Source organism: Narcine bancroftii, chromosome 1 (assembly GCF_036971445.1).
Source record: "Narcine bancroftii isolate sNarBan1 chromosome 1, sNarBan1.hap1, whole genome shotgun sequence".
Taxonomy (NCBI): Eukaryota; Metazoa; Chordata; class Chondrichthyes; order Torpediniformes; family Narcinidae; genus Narcine; species Narcine bancroftii.
Genome location: NC_091469.1, coordinates 395,015,668 through 395,033,817, shown reverse-complemented (window position 1 = coordinate 395,033,817; position 18,150 = coordinate 395,015,668).

Genomic DNA, 18,150 nt, shown 5'->3' with positions numbered 1-18,150 from the left:
GTTAGATTTAATATACTTGATCTTTCCAAGGCTACCTGTCTGCTTCACACATAACACCCAATCTAAACTAATTCCCTGATGTCCACATCCTGCAAGTTTTGAACATAATTCTAATTCACCACATTATTTGCTGGCTTATTTTTGAAACCTGACCATCACGCATTTTTCTTGAATTTGTACTATTTAAATGCAACATAGTGGTTAGCACAATGCTGCTGCAGCACCAGTAATTGGGACTGGGGTTCCAATCGGCACTGTCTTTAAGGAGTTTGTACGTTCTCTCCGAGCTTCCTCTGAGTGCTCAGGTTTCCTCCCACTGTTCAAAAAAACATACCGGGGGTTGTAGGTTAATTGGGTGCTACAGGCTCTTGGACCAAAGTCCCTGTTACTGTGTTCTGTCTAAATTTAAATTAATAGAAGTTGTAAATGTTTTAAGGATCTTTACAACTTCATTACAACAAATATACCAAAGCACCAAGACATGTCAAAAACACTTCAGAATAGGCTAAACAATTTAAATATTTCACCATTTTTTTAAGCCATCCTTTACAAAATTATAGTTTTCTTTGCACCTTTTGATTCCCTGGGTTATGCCCCTTTTATTCACTCTTGTGGTAAGTGGCCATTGCTGACAAAGCCAGGACACCTAACATTTGTATGTGATGGTGGGCTGTTTTCTTGAACCTTGAATTTGTTCTGATAAAGTACTCCAGCAGAGCTGTTGGGGAATGAGTTTCAGAAGCTTAATACTGTTACAGTAAATGGCTGGCTTTATATTTCCAGTGAACACAGAAGTTGGAAGGACTTAATGGGTCTGTAGTATCTCTGGAGAGAAAGTCAATGTTTTGGGTCAGGAGCTTTTTTTAAAATACTTAAAATTTGGAACTACATTACATTCAAATATATTAATTCATATACAAAAAACAATGTGGTACACAACAAATCTCTCACTCATCAATAACATAATTAAATGCCACAGAATAGGGTAACACCATCACAAAGTGCCAAAGGAAGTTCAAAACTTTACACCCATATAATCCAAATAAGGGCTCTACGTTTTCCAATTTAAAAAAAATTAATCATCACATAAATTGTTATCTTTTCTAATGGAATATATTATTTCCATTCCGTATGCCATCATTGCAAGCTTAAATCAATCTCGTTTTTCCATGTAATCACTATATATTTTCTTACTACAACCAAGGCTAATCTCAAAAATGCAATTTGATACTTAATCTCAACTTCAAACCCAACATTTTAACATTACCTAATAAAAATAGTTGGTTCCATAAACAATTTAATCCAAAAAGGTTTAATAGTATCACATAACCAAGTAGAATGTAAAAAAGCACCTACTTCTTTATGACACCTAAAACATAAATCTGAAGAAACTAAATTATGTCTATTTAATTTTTCAAGAATTAAATGTAACTGATATATAAAATTATAATGAACTAATCTATATCTCACATTAACAATCTTAGTCATACTATCTTTACATAAATTTCTCCAATATTCCTGATCAATTGTTATTCCCAAATCTTTTTCCCACTTTAATCTAGACTTCTGCAAATCTAGTTTAGACATTTTATTCTGTAATAACGAATAAATTTCTGATACAATTTTTTCTTCCTGCCTTCCATAAGTAGAATTTCAAATTTTAACTGCCTTGGTAACTTTAAAGCATGTCCAAAATTATCCAATAATAAAGCTCTAACTTGATGATAATAACAAAAAAGGTACTTTGTGGTATTTCATATTTTTATTTCATGTCTGTGTGGATGTTCCCCAGAGACTCCAGTTTCCTCTCACTATTTAAAACAAACCAGGGTTGTAGGTTAATAAGATGCAATTGGGTGGCACAGGCTTGTGGACTGAAATGGCCTGTTACTGTGCTATTCGTCTAAATTTAAAATTTTAAAAAATAAATATTATTGGCCATTTCACTCCACTGATACTGCTTGATACATTGAATTCCTCCAGCTTCTCTCTGTTTGCACAAGATTTCAACATGTGCATTTCCTGTGCTGCTTTATAATTCTAGTTCAGGATTATGTGTGACTTGGAGGTGCTGTTCCAATGAACCTGCTATCCTTGCATTTCTTACAGGTAGAGATAATGAGTTTGAGAGGTGCTGACAGAGTAGCTGTGGTACATTTGCAGATAGGGCACCAGTACTGGAGAGACGAACTGCTAAGAGTGGTTTTTGTGATGCCAATCACATGTACTACTTTGCCCTGATTGGCTACATATACTGTGTATAATATGAAATCAGGCTAATGTATGAAATACAGGAAGGATTAGCTTCCCATTTTTTTCACCTGTTCATTTTAAATCATGGCTGCTCACTCAGGTGAGTACAGGAAAGAATTCAAAGTCCATTTCTTTCTATGGATGTGGCCTGATATACTGAGTTCTTCCAGCTTCTCTTTCTTTGCTCCTCGACTTGACTGAGTGTTGTGCAGTTCTCAGAATCCACATGGTTTGGAAGAAGATTTTCTGTCCTCCCTTTCAATTCTACTCCATGTAAATAGGGTGAAAGAAAAGTGGGATAATTTACAAAAAGAGTTCATCTAAAAGCAGATGTGTTATGTAAGAAAATAAAAACATTTGTTATAAATAATGGTATTTGTACATTCAAAATGTACATGTTTGAACATGTTTGTCGAATATACTCTGTACTGACAATAACCACACCAGCAGTGCGAGTAGAAGACAGCTTTAATAAACTAATATGTACACTGAGGTCTTGTCTCTCTCCAAGACGAACCTGGAAGGCTAGACTGTAGCTCTGGACTGCTTTATATACAAGGTCACCGGGATGACCCCTAGTGACCTAGTGGTGTAATTACATATCACCATATTTACCCCCCCCCCTTTAAAAAATTGTTATTTCCCCCCCCCCCCCAACCACCCGTCCTCCTTCCCCTGTTTTTAAGTACACAAGTCCAAAATTTTTTGTGGCTTCCGTTGCCTTCTGGACCTCCTCAGTAGTGGTATAGGGGTGGGAAGTGTGGTCTGCCTTTCGGCCTTTCTTGGTGGAGGTGTGGGAGTGGGAGGTACTAGGTGGCCATGTGGGCTGGGGATTAGGTCCTGCTATCAAGTCTAGGGTGGTGATATTTTGTGGGGCGGTCGTACCCAAGGTCCTGATTTCCGGGGTTGGTGGTATAGTCCTCTGGGGTGACCTGATGGTCGATTGTTCTGGTGACTGCTGCTGTGCTCCTTGTTGATCCATAGACATCTGTGTTTCCTCTGCGTTGTTCACACATCCGGCCGGTGCGAGATCCCTGGTGGCCACCGAGTCTTCTCTTCCATCTGGGAATATGATGAAGGCGAACTGAGGGTTCACGTGCCTCAACTCCACTTGATCCACCAGTGGGTCCGCTTTGTGGGGTCTGCAGTGCTTCCGGAGAAGAAGAGGTCCCGGTGTCATCATCCATTTAGGCAGCACTGTGCCCTTCGTGGCTTTACTTGTGAAAGAAAAGATACGGTCATGTGGGATCATGTTAGTGGCAGTAGACAACAAAGAACGTATAGAGTGTAGGGCTTCTGGCAACACTTCTTGCCATCTAGTAACAGGCAGGTCTTTTGCTTTTAAAGTCAAGAGGACTGTTTTCCAGATAGAGGTATTTTCCCTTTCGATTTGTCCATTCCCCCTGGGATTGTAACTTTTAGTGCGGCTGGTAGCAATCCCTCTCTTCTGCACTCATTAATGCAGCACCCCTATCTGTGTATGTAGTTCGGGTACCAAAATATGCTGAAGATGGGTTGGAGGCATTTTATAACAGTGGCTGCTGATCCATCAGAACACAGGATTCCAAAGGGGAAATGGGAATATTCATCTATTATGTTTAGGAAATAGACATTTCTATTATTGGATGGGAGCGGGCCTTTAAAATCGAGGCTGAGGCGCTCAAAAGTTTTGGTAGCTTTTATCGGGGTGGCTTTGTCTGGCCGGTAAAATTGCGGTTTGCATTCCACACAGATGGGGCAGCTCTTATTCACTGACCTCACTTCCTCTACCAAAAATGGGAGGTTTTGGGTTTTAATGAAGTGAAACAGTCTAGCGACCCCTGGGTGGCCCAGCTCATTGTGCAAGCTCTGCAACTGGGATGTGTGGATAAGGATGGCACAAGTGCCTCTGGACAGCGCGTCCGGGGGCTCATTGAGTCTCCCAGGGCAGTATAGAATGTCGTAGTTAAATATAGACAATTCTATCCGCCAGCGCAGGATTTTGTCGTTCTTAATTCTCCCCCTGTTCTGGTTATCGAACCTAAAAGCCACAGACCGTTGGTCCGTGATGAGGGTGAAGTGTTTGCATGCTAGATGATGTCGCCAGTGCCTTACTGCTTAAACAATGGCTAGGGCCTCCTTCACTACTGCTGAGTGTCTTACCTCTGACCCCTGCAGGATTCACGAGAAAAAGCCACCGGTCATCTGTCATGGTTTAGGGTGGCTGCCAGAGCCACATCGGATGCATCCATTTCTACTTGAAATGGGATCGACTCATCTATGGACCGCATGGTAGCTTTAGCGATATGGTCCCTAATGTCCCTGAATGCTCTGGTGGCTGCTGGGCACAGTGGGAAAACTGAGGCTTTTATAAGTGGGCGGGCCCTGTCGGCGTAGTTGGGGACCCATTGGGTATAATAAGTGAACAGTCCCAAACACCTTTTTAGTGCTTTCAGCGTGTGTGGCACTGGGAGGTCTAGGAGAGGGTGCATATGGGCTGGGTCTGGGCTGATTTCCTTGTTCTGCATTATGTAGCCCAGGATTGGCAACTTCCTGGTGCTAAAGACGCATTTGTCCCTGTTGTATGTTAGGTTCCTTTCCTCGACTGCCTGGAAGAAGCGTTTTAAATTCATGTCATGATCCTCCTGAGTGTGGCCACAGATTGTCACATTGTCTAAGTAGGGGGACACCGTTTTCAGTTGGAACTCATCTACTATTCGGTCCATTTCTCTCTGAAACAGAGACACTCTATTGGTGACACTGAAGGGGAGTCACAGAAATTGATAAACCTGCCGTTTGCCTCAAATGCCACGTAAATGCGATAGCTTTTCTAATGGGCAGTTGGTGGTATGCTGCCTTCAGGTCTATGATGGAGAACACCTTATACTGTGCAATGTTGTTGACAACGTCTGCTATGCATGGCAGGGGGTAGGCATCTAGTTGTGTAAATTTGTTGATTGTCTGGCTGTAAAATCCACTACCATGCGCAGTTTTTCTCCTGACTTTACTACAACCACCTGGGTTCTCGAGGGGCTGGTGCTCTGCTCTGTGGTACCCTCCTATAGTAGCCTGCAAACCTCTGTCCCTTGGGCTGTACCTCCTGCTTTTTGTGGCTATTGATGTGGAGTCAGGTGTGTGAACAGCAGAGGGGATTCTATGTTCAGGACAGACAGGCTGCAGTGTTGTTTCTTCGTAAGGTGTAGTTGGGGGTGAGGCCTATTGTGCACTATTGTAATGCTTTCTAACTGGCACTGAAAATCTAACCCCAATAGTACCGGGGCACAGAGGTGAGGAAGTACTAGTAATTTGAACCCTTCGTATTTTGTGCCCTGGATTTCTAGAGTAACCATGCAAAACTTTTATCTCAGCCGCAAGGCTGCTGGCTGCTAACAGGATCCGGTGCTCACTTGGGTGTGTGGGGAGGGCAAGGCGGTTGACTAACCCCTGGTCAATAAAACTTTCAGTGCTTCCACTATCTATTAAACAATTTACCCTCACGTCATTAATTTTGATGCACACAGTAGCATCAGATAAATTGTGTGGACTCACCTGATTCATGTGTAGGGAAGCAAGTCTTGCTTGTCCTTCGTGTCCTTCCATCCAATAGTACTCGGTGCCATATTCATCTCCTGAAGACTGTGTCCTCTGCTTTGTAGCATTTGTCCAAGATGGCCGGCTGCACATGGCATTCTTCTTCTACTGTTTGTCTGTGGAGAAAGAAGAGTTTTCCTGCCTCTCATTATCATGAGAATGGACCTTAGCTGTGGCCTTGAGGCTTCTGCAGACTTTTGCATAATGCCCATGTTTTCCACAGTTGGAACAGACATTTTCTCTGGCAGGGCAGAGGGCTCTGGGGTGCTTTCTTTGTCCACTTGGGACCCTCAAGATGTGCTGCTGCTGCTGGGAATTCCTGTGAGGAAGCGTACTTTTCTTTTCGTGGGGCTAGAGAATCCATCAGTGTGACGTTTGTCCCAGCCCCAGGGTCCTGTGAGTACTCCTCTAATTCTTTCTCGGTGCTTTCTAAAGCTTCTGCAATAGTCTCTACCTCTTCTAGCCCCACCATTCCTTTCTCCAGCAATTGATGTCTCATCTGAGTGGACCATATGCCCGCAACAATTCTGTCCCTAATAAGGTCCTCCGCATATTCCTGAGCTGATACTGCTTTAAAGTTGCAGCCTTTCGCCAGGTCTTTCAGAGAGAGTATAAAGTCTCTGGAAGACTCCCCTACTGTTGTGACCTGGTCATGAGCCTGTACCAGGAGTGGAGTTCACTATGCCCCTTACTGTAATGCCTCTGTAAAATGCTCATTGCCTCTTGGTAGGACCTGGCATCCTGTATAAGGGAGTAAGGGTGGTCTCCCAGCTGCGCTAACAGCAGCATTAATAGCTCTTTATCCGATGCCTCATCACCCTTCATGTAATTCAGAAAGCATCTCTGCCAGTGACTGAAATGTTTGCCGGCTCTAGGATTTCTGGGGTCAAGCTCCAGCCTGTCTGGTCGCAGCACATGACTAAGCCGCAATCTCTGGTCCCTTAGGTGTAGCAAGTGTTGACCCTGGGGTACTGGGAGCTGTTGGAAGAGCCTCTGAGGGGCTTGTGTCTGCTGGAGGAGTTACCTGGGTGCTTGGGGCTGTTGGCTGAGTCTCTGGATTTGGGACATTTGCAGTGGGCTTAGAGGGGATGCTAGCCATAGCGTCAGGTCTCCATGGTACTGGGGAAACTGTTGCTGGGGGAGGGACAGTAGCGGTGTCTGCTTTCCCTGTCTCTGGAGTGGTCAGGAATTCTGCTCATACGTGGTGATAGGGAGCACGACTTGTGGAAATCCTTCCACCCGCGCTTGTAGTGGTCCCTTTCTGATCGGACCAGGGTTTAGGGTCGGCGGTGCCTGTACCGGCAAACCCACAGGTAGGCAGGGCTCTTAGCCATTTCTTACCTGCCCTATCGCACTTCTGTGATCTTCCCGCATTCCACCATGATTCCAGTACAGCAGTCCCTCGCCGTCTATGGCCTCGGATGCATGTGCGTGTTAGTCGTCCCCGGATTCCATTCCTCAGGAAAAGTCTCCAGGTGGTCGGGAATGTGCATTGGAGCAGAAGCAGCTTCCATCCTAGTAGCTATCACATTAGTTTATTAAATTGTACTGACAATAACCACAACAGCAATGCGAGTATAAGACACTTTTAATAAACTAATATGTACACTAAGAGGTCTTGTCTCTCTGTAAGACGAACCTGGAAGGCTAGACTGTAGCTCTGGACTGCTTTATATACAAGGTCACTGGGATGACCCCTAGTCACCCCATACTCTTCAGGTAATGTAATAATGATAAGGAATTGTTGTATTCATCATACCTAGTTCTGATTGAAAGAGATTGTTAGCAACTGAATGATGGGAATAGAACCTGAGAATGGTGGTACAGGAAAGATTTGACATTTAATGTTATATTCTTTGATGGCAATCACTCAGCAAGGTTTTTAATGTTTCATAAGAATTCATGTGGATCCTTGAATGTTTACTCGAGATATTTACTTCCAAAGCTATTTTCAGCCTCCAATGTTTCAACATATGGCCGGAGGATTTCCTGGTCCACCAATGTAAAGAAGATTCTCTTCCCTATCTCCTCCACCAAATTCCCCAGCAGAGCATTTGAAAAGCTTGAGTTTTTTTGTTAGCTTCTATCATTACTGAATAACATCTAGCACCAACTGGAATCACCCTAATGTATCCTCACTCTTTGGCCACCCTCAATCAGCAGAATTAAATTGGCACAAGCTACAAATATAATTTTTAATATTTTTACATTTTAAATTAAAATGTTATTTTTTAACTTAGACCTACAGCACGGTAACTGGCCATTTCGGCACACAAGCCAATGCCAACCAATTTACAACCCAAAGGGTGGGAGGAAACTGGAAACCCAGGGAAAAGCCATGCAGACATGGTGAGGTTGTACAGACAGCATGGGATTCGAACTCCAGTCCTGACTGCTGGCATTGTAAAGGCGTTGCACTAACTGCTACGCCAACCATGCCACCCTAATTCAGTTCCTCACTAATGCAATAAAGAACTGAAACCATTTAACTGTGAATTTTCTTCACAATCTTCATAGAGTTAAACAGTCACAATTTAGTTATGCATCAAGATATATGCATCTGTCTACAGGTTCCAACTGAGACTTCCTCCTTTACTTATACTCATTCTATATAGTTCATCCTGCATCCTCATCTACACATTTTGCTTACTGTCTAAAATTGATCACATTATTTCCACACCATTATTTCATGTGCAACATTTCTCTCCTCTCTAATCCTGATTGTCCAGTCCTGATACTTTATGCAACGCCCCTCTTCAATCATTCAATTCATCCTCCATTCCATTTTCATCCTCTCTATACACTGAAAACTCCAACTGTTATTTGCTATCTGTGCCCAATTTTAGCATTGCCTGAAGAGCCTAACAGGACACTTATTGCCACTCCAACAAGCTCTAACAATCCTCTCTTGCATCCTTCTTATTCACCACTTAAATTTGAAGCTTACCTTTCTAATGTAGCAATGCCCAAATTATATCTACACCGGCATTCATCTCTCCACTAGCTCTCACATATTTTGGAGAAACAAAAGAGAAAAAAGCTTCTGTTTACACTGTCACAACAGTTATTCAAGGTTATCCTCAATCTTCTCTAACTGGTCACAGGGGAGACTGAAATGATGAGCTTAGATCATTTGCTCACCTTCTGCAATCTCTGACTTACTCTGTTCAATTGTTCTGACAATGATGCAGTGAGTTGCAGGTTTCTGCTGCTTATTCTTGGCTGACTCATGAAGGAAAAGTATTTTAATTGCAGGGTCAGTCAGGTAAGTGCTGGGAGCAAATAAGAAAGAGGCAACCAGAGTAGGGAGGAAACATGAATAGGATAAAGAGAACCACAAGAAGTGGGGGGGGGGGGGGGGGGTGGATCGAGACAAACAACAGAGGAAGAGCCATCTGGGAAGAGGGAAAGGAAACAAAAGTGCGGGAGGGTACAAATGAGAGAGATGGGGAAAGGAATGAATAATGGGAAGATAAGAAGGTGAGCAGGAATCCTCAAGGCACATCTACAATAATGATCTATTAGCAGCCCTTCCTTCCATCTACCACCATTCAAAGCTTCAATGTCCATGTCTGACCCGACATCATTCATTTATTTATTCTTCCTTTTAATTTAATATCTCCCTACAGAAAAGTAGAGGAACCAGGACAAACTATGAATTAGTTTAACTTCAACCTGTGGGCAGGTGAGTTCTCTTTATGTTAAACTAGCAGGATACCAGGAAATAAAACACTCAGTTGTTGTTGGCTCCTAAAGATGCCATCTGAAATGCAGAGTTGTAGGCTCTGATCATCTTTAGGAAATGTTTGGATTCTGCTGTGGTGGCAAGCAGCAGCATTTCCAATGGCTGTGGAAGCTCGGTCAGAAGAGATATGCTAAGTTTTCCATTGGAACAACATATCAATGGTGTTTTACCATTCCATTTCTTTGTTTCACATACCTCTGACATGGAGCCAATTATAACTGGAAATAATGGAAGAATATTCAATGTCAATTGAGTAACTGAATGCAGCATTTAGCAGGTTGGCTGTAGTAAATGGTGCTGCCCTTCTGGTGGTTGCTTTTGTTCACATTGCTTGTCCTTCCTCAGCAGATTCTTATCGACTGCTCATGGAATGCCTGGTAGCATCAGCACTGAAGCGCATTTGGTATTGTTCCTCAGTTTCCTGCTGCCTGCTTCTTGTTTGTCTGGAGGTCTGAGCATGGAGTTGGACTTGGTGTTGCTTTGGCCACTTGTTTTTTTTTATTCTGAATGTGCATTGATGCACAGTATTCAACTAATTGAGGTGTCTCTTGTGCAAGTTTAATTTTTTTTGGAACCTTTGAATTTAACCTTTAAGGTTATATGAACTTCAATGTGGTCATGACATTCAACATCAAATGTTACTACAATTATATTAAAAAGCAATGCAAGTCAGTGCTAATAAACACTTGGATAATAAACAGTAATGCAGGTCAGTGCAAGCTGGACAGAAAACAGTTTGGAACTTCATATAACTGATGGTTAAATTCAATGTGGTCATGACATTCAGCATCAAATGTTACCCCACTGGACTTCTTTGGATATTTATTGAGTGGTCCATATTCATTTTCAGACAAACAGACATACATGCACAAAAATCATTTTGCTTGTTACTTCATTCTCTTGGATGTGCATCCAGCAAAAATAATTTAGCAGTCATTTTTTTGCCATTGAGTTTCAGATTTGGCATTACTGAGCAAGTTTCTATCAGGTCACCCCTCTCTCCAGAGAAAACAACTACTCTCTAGAGAAAACAACTCAGGTTTATCCAATTTTTCTTCTTAACTCATACTATTGAAGCCAGGTAATGTTCTGATAAAACTCTTCTGTATCCTTTCCATAGCTTCCACATCCTTCCTGTAGTTGAGCAATCAGAATTGCACATGTGTGGCTTGAACACTTTTTTTTATATAGCTGTTACATGACTTCCTTACTTTTATATTTAATGACCTGCGCAATAAAGCCAAGTATACTATCTTTGGCTTGGCTTCGCGGACGAAGATTTATGGAGGGGGTAAAAAGTCCACGTCAGCTGCAGGCTCGTTTGTGGCTGACAAGTCCGATGCAGGACAGGCAGACACGATTGCAGCGGTTGCAGGGGAAAATTGGTTGGTTGGGGTTGGGTGTTGGGTTTTTCCTCCTTTGCCTTTTGTCAGTGAGGTGGGCTCTGCGGTCTTCTTCAAAGGAGGTTGCTGCCCGCCAAACTGTGAGGCGCCAAGATGCACGGTTTGAGGCGTTATCAGCCCACTGGCGGTGGTCAATGTGGCAGGCACCAAGAGATTTCTTTAGGCAGTCCTTGTACCTTTTCTTTGGTGCACCTCTGTCACGGTGGCCAGTGGAGAGCTCGCCATATAACATTATTATTCTTTCTTTACCATCCAATCTATTTGTATCATTTTCATTGAGCTGTTGATCTGGATGCCCAGATCTCTGAGCACATCAATGCTTTTCAGATTCCTGCCATTAACTGTGTATATTAACCTTACATTTGACCTCATAAAGAGCAACACCATGCATTTGTCCTGATTAAACTCCAATGGCCATTTCTCTGCTTACATCTGTAACTGATCTATTTCTTGTTGTATTCTTTGATAGGCCTCTACACTGTTCACAACTTCCCCAATCTTTGTAGCACAAAGAATCACAAGCGGCAATGAGGAAGTGTGCAGGAAAGAAATAGATCAGCTCATTGAACAGTGTAAGGACAATAACCTAGCCTTCAATGTCTGCAAAACCAAGGATTTAATTGTGGATTTCAGGAAGAAATCAGGGGAACACAACCCAGTCCTCATCAAGGGCTTATAAGTGGAGAGGGTTAAGAACTTCAAATTCCTGGGTGTCAACATTTCTGAGGATCTATCCTGGAACCTCCATGTTGATGAGGTGGTTCGGTATATCACCAAAGGCTCTCATAAACTTCTACAGGTGTATCATGGACAGCATTCTGCTGGTTGCATACTGCCTGGTATGGAGGCACCAACTCTCAGGATAAGAATACTGTCCAGAGGGCTGTTAACTCAGCCTGCGACATCACAGGCACCAGACTTCACTCCATTGAGGATACCTACATGAGGTGGAATCTTAAAAAAGCAGCCTCTATCCACAAAGACCCTCACCATACAGGCCATGCCCTCTTCACTCTGCGACCATTGAGAAAAAGGTACAGGAGCCTAGGGATGAGCAATCAATGGCACAAGGACAGCTTCTTCCCCACTGCCATCTGTTTCCTGAATAATCAATGAACCAAACACACTGCCTTACTTTTCATGCACGATTTTTAAAAAATTTATAGTAATGTTGTAAAATGGTTATAATATGAATATTTGCACCATGATCCTGCCGCAAAATACCAAATTTCATGACTTGTTCATGACAATAAATTCTGGTTCATCTGCAAACTTACTGACAACCTCCCATCCACTTTTTCATCCTGTGGTTTGTGATTATAGATATCACAGGCCTCCTGCCCTAATAACACCCTTCCTCCACCTCTGTCTTCTATAGGCAAGCCTATACAACATCCAAACTATCCACTCACCATAATAGAATTACTGTTTCTCCACCTTATGAATCAATCTTCCACAAGGACATTGTCAAGCACCTTACTAAAATACATCTGTACAATATCCACTGCCCTACCCTCATCATCCACCTTCACCACCTCTTCAAAACCTAATAAAATTGGTATGATATGACCTGCCTGTCTTGGGTAAACTTAACCTCTCATTCTGTTCGTTTTAGATTGGTCATAGTGTTTGAGCTACCGAAAGAAAATAGACACACACACCGAGAGCAGTTCAGGATATACAAATGTTTATTACAAATTCAAAAGCTGATTTCACACTACAATATGCAAGCCCTTCCCAACTATACTTATCAATGCTTGGACTGGTCCCAGCTGCCGAAGCGAGGCAACGACTGCACACTTGTAGTAGGTTGTCAGGGCGCCGGTAGCAGCTTCTCCATCTCCTCTGACCGGGACTTTGGCTGGACTCTAGAAGTTCTTCTTCTTGCTGAGAGATATTGCCACCTCTCAGAGAGTCTCTCAAACTTCGGCAGCGGGACCATGGCTTATATTACCCAAAAACTGCTTACCCAAGTACCTATTCCCAGTACAAGAAGAAAGATAAGTGAGCAAGCTAGCATGTTAGGCTTCTAATGAATAACATAATTTTCAGCTTATCACTTTGAATACAATGGTTTATTTTGCATCAAGGCTAGGCCTTTGACAGTCTGTGACCAAAACAAGCAGGAAGATTAAATGTTCTTGGTACACAGATGTCCTTTCTTCAGATAACAGCATCTCTAGCCCCTCGGTGGAATTTAGCTTATGTCTGCTAATTCTAAAACACAAGCAGGTTCTCAGCCTTGCAAAACCAAGAGCAGCAAATTTAAAAAAAACAGGTTAGAATCTTTCATTACACTGCCTCTCACAAAGTCATTTTTGATTATCCCTAATCTGACAATGCCTTTCCAAATGTGCACGTCCTATTGCTATGAATTATTTTCAATAGTTACCCTACCACTGTGATGTGAGCCTTACTGGTCTATAATTACCCAGATATCCTTCCCCCCCCCCCCCCCCCTTCTTGAACAAAGGTATAACATTCGTTACTAACCATTTCTGTTGCTGCCAGTGAGAATGCAAGGATCTTTGTCAAGACCCCAGCAATCTCCTCAATTGCCTCTTTCAATACCTTGGTATATGCACAGTGCTCAATATTTTGAAGGTATAATACAATGTATCAGTGAAGTTCACTCACCTTTGAATGAAGAACATTATGGGGGCATGACTTATTCCAAAAACGTACGCACAATCTCGGCAGATACTCAGAGCAGTTTTCAAACAGTTCCAGACTCCAAAAACACTGTTCTTCAGATGCAATATTAATTCCACACAGATGAATGTCAAGTAGAGTCAAGTCACCTTTATTTATCGTTCATACCATGCTTGCATGGTAAAGACAAGATAGTGTTTCTCCAGGACCACAGAGCATATTTACATACATATAGGTGAGAATAGAAGTTCAATGCATTTAAAATATTAAGACTTGTTCATTAATCTTGTGTGATCATTTCAAAGAAGAGTAGAGAAATTCTCTCAAGGATCCAAGTTAATGTATATCCATCAACTAACATCCTAACCAATATGCTGGTTATGATCTCATTGTAACTTATGAGATCTTTCTGTCTAAAGATTTGTGAAGTGTTGTCTTCATTTGAGAAATTATCACTTCAGAAGTATGAAATGCATCATTGCTATGGGACATCCTGATGTCATACCTATTTGAGATCTTGGAGCTAGAAGCTCTAGCAAGATCTGAAAGGGCATGTAATTTGAATCCAACTTTGTAGCATTTTAAGAAAACCCTATTTAATTGTCTTTGTGTTACAGCTTTCAAGCCCCAATGGTGATCCTTTACTTGAACCATTTAGGAGCTCTCTCTCAAAAGGCAAACCAAATAGCTTATTTCTGTTATAAACAGCATGTTTTCTGATTTTATCAATTTCTAAATGTGTTGTCTAAATAATAACCATGAATACAAAAATGGTTATTAAATTTTCAACAACCACTTAATAAAGTTTGAGAGGACATTGGGTCTACCAAGTGTGGTTTTTTTTTGCTATTACAAACTTCCCTGATGTCCATGTACATACTTTTGTCAAATTAAACTGTTTCTGGCATTAGAAATGGTTTAATTAGTTAAAATGCAATTTGCTGATCAATGCCAAATATAAAATTAACATTCTGGTGCCAAGCCAACAATGTCATGTAATGTCTCGTCTATGTTAAGACAAGCTGATAAATTTAAGAATGATAGAATTACTGGAGCCTATCTGATAAATAAAGTGCTTTTTGTTGTCTGGTAGCTAAAACATTCCCTGTCTAATCTTGATTCAGCAGTTAGAGACGCAAAATCTGAGGGCAAATTCTGTAGTAATTTTCTTTTGCTTCAAGGCACTCAAATGTCAGTTTTGTAATCATTTAATCAATTCTTACATCGTTCTGATAGGCCCTGGCTGTCCTGAGCCTCAACGTGGTCGTTATTTTCTTCAGTCTGGTTTTGATTCAGTTCCACTCAGAATACTTACAGTATCTTCCTGGAAATTTATCACAAAATGCCATTATTCTATGATTGCAGCTTTGAGAGTTTATTGCCATATATGTAAGTGCTATGTACAAAACATCTAAATACTGTGTAAAGCATGTAAGAAACACCGTTCAATAGTATAAATTAAATTACTACAATATGCCATAAGACAGAAAAAAGAGGAGTATAAAATGTTAGATAAATAAATAAATGTTCAAAGTTGCAGTTATTGTGGAAAACAAAGTGTGATTCAATAGTGCAGACAAATATTTTGTTGGTCCTAGATTATTTTATGGCTAACTTCAGGGTAGTACAGGAAGTTTCAAAGGCCTGATCATTGTTGGGGAAAAATAAAACTATTCTAGGTGCAAGATAACAGCTTCTGTATCTTCTGAGGAGTAAGAAGAGGCTGAGACCAGAGTGATGGGGATCCTTTATAATATTAGCTGCCTTCTTGAAGCAGGATCTCACATCGATGTCTTCAATGGGAAGTTGATGCTTGTGATGGACTTGGCTACGTTTACCACAATCTGCAGCCTCCTGTGTTCCTGGGCACTGGAGTTTCTAAATCAGACTGCGGTGCACCCAGTCAGTATACATTCCACATTACACCTGTGGAAATGTAATAAAATATTTCATGACTTGGCAAAGCTCCTCAGACTTCTTTAAAAACTAGAGGCGTTTGTATGCCTTCTTCACAATTTTCTCAATGTGTTGACTCCATGAATATTTATCTGATATATGAACTCCCAGGAACTTGAAGGTACAAAACACCAACCTACCAATGCAATGCAGATAGATATGTTGTATCTCAGCAATCCCTTCCTGAAGTACACATTAAGTTCCTTGGTCCTACTTATATGACAGCAAGATTGTTGTCCTGGCACCACAAAAGCAGATGCTTGATTCCATCCTATATTCTGGCCAATCATGACCTTTTATTCAGCCAACAATGGTCGGATCATCGTATATACTTGTGGGGACTCTGTGGCTAATGGATCTGCTCTGGTTTTAGTTATGTCCACTGATAAGGTCATTTTATATTGTGCTAATAGAATTACTTTTATAAAACAAAGTGCACAGTTCTGGTCACCATAATATAGGAAGGATGTGATTGCACTGGAGAAGATGCAGAGGAGAATAACCAAGATATTCCCTGCTTAACGACCAGCATAATCTTAGACATGTTTTCCCTTAATTTGCAAGACTGAAGGTTAATCAAACTGAGGTCATAGATTGTCAGAGTCACAGAGTGTGGAAATAGGTCATTTGGCCCAACTTTCACTTTGCAATCAAAATGTCCTACCAACACTAGTCTTATCTGCCTGCATTTGCTCCATATCTCTCTAAATAAATCCAATCTAGGTGTTACAAATGATTTAAAAAAAACTTTGAGTATAGAGGCTTAGAAACATAGTAAATTGGTACAAGAGAAGGCCCTTCCACCCTTCAAGCCTGCTCTACCAATTAATACAATGATGGCTGCTCATACATTAGTGTCCTATTTCTGCTTGCTCTCCTTACCCTTCATCCCTTTAGCTAATAGGGCCTATGGAATATATCTAATGAAATGGCCTCAGCAAACTATTTCCACTTGCAGTCAAATGCAGAACAAGAGCATGTACTATATTATCAACAGGGCTATCAGGAAATTCCAAAAGGCTTAGATGGTGTGTCAGTCAAAATGTTCATAACTGGGACAGATAGATTTTGATTAAGTTAAGAATTTCATAAATATGAGTGAAAATTAGTAAATAATGTGAAGGTACAAATGAGCTGAGACTTAATTGAACAAGCAGGATGGGCTGGAGAAGCTGAATAGATTCAATAGCAACATATATTGATCCAAATTTTGTTCCTTAGTGAGGACGAAGGCTATATGTGATTTTTTTTTAAATCAGTGCAAGCTGACTGTGCAACATGCACCTAGCCTTGTCAACCAGATAAATATGACATCCTCACGACTGAAATGATTCAATAACTTGATGGGAAATGAGTGATAGAAGATAACTCATTATTATGAAAATGAAATACAAAATCTGCCTTGGGCAAAAGAAGCCTTGCACCATCTCAGTGAAATATGGAGAAAAATATCAATATTCGGGGGATGTTAGAAAACTATGTGTTGCCAATAATGAAATATCAATCTAAATCTTGGAATTTTCCCAAGGGAAAAAAAAGAGACTGAATACTTTCACCATTATTGACAAGATGAATGACTATGAAGCATCTTAAACAGCAAAGTCACAAAGAGAGCTAATTGTACTACAGTCTATCTTAACAATGATTCACTGCCACAAAATAAGGTACTTTAGCCATTTAGTGGGAGGAACATGAGCAAACCAGGACAGAATATAAAATCTAGTGAATTCTTTCATTGCTTTTCATAAATCTAGTACTGAAGAAATTATTAATAATTCCTATTGTCAATCATCCAATTTACAGGCCTCAATTTAATCTCAGTCTGTCAGATAATTTGTGCACACAATGAAATATTAACGAGATAGTTATGGAAACTGAAGGGAAGCACCTCTCAGACATTGTTAGCAGCTCAAAATTATCTGATTTTATCCACCGTCACTTAACTAAAGCCATCCACCAGTTTAAACAGTTGCACCACTGATGAGTCAGAACAGAGAAACAGTTTGAGCATATTATCAGACCTTATCCTAAGTAAACTGGAGGGAACTCAGATCTTACTGCACTTGAAATTAACATAAACAAGGGAAGTGGACTGCAGACAGAGCTCTCTTGCGGCCAACTAGACACAGAGCAATCAAATATCATCTGTACGTTGTAAACCAATGCCAGTGAATTGGAGAAAAACTGCAACCAATTGATTACTTTTCTTAAATGTGAATGAAATGTTTTTTGTTCTTTTTTGCTTCCTACTCCTCCCTTCTGCTCAGCACTGCTACTGCCGTCACCTCTTCCCTGCAATAGCAATCTGATCTTCTGCCCTTTTTGTACAGTGATACGACAGCATATATTTTGGGGCCATTAGGGAGTTAGCTTTCAATAGGTCTGTTTTCAAGCTATTACTGCACTATTAGATTTGATATTGATGGATTGATATTAATTTGATATTGATGCTGTAACGGCAGCTCAGCTGCTGGTGTGGACCAATGGAGAGCGGGAAGCAGAGACACAGTGCTCTCGCTGTAAATAATGTAGAAAAAGTCACAAACTGCCTTGTGTAGACCGATAAAGATT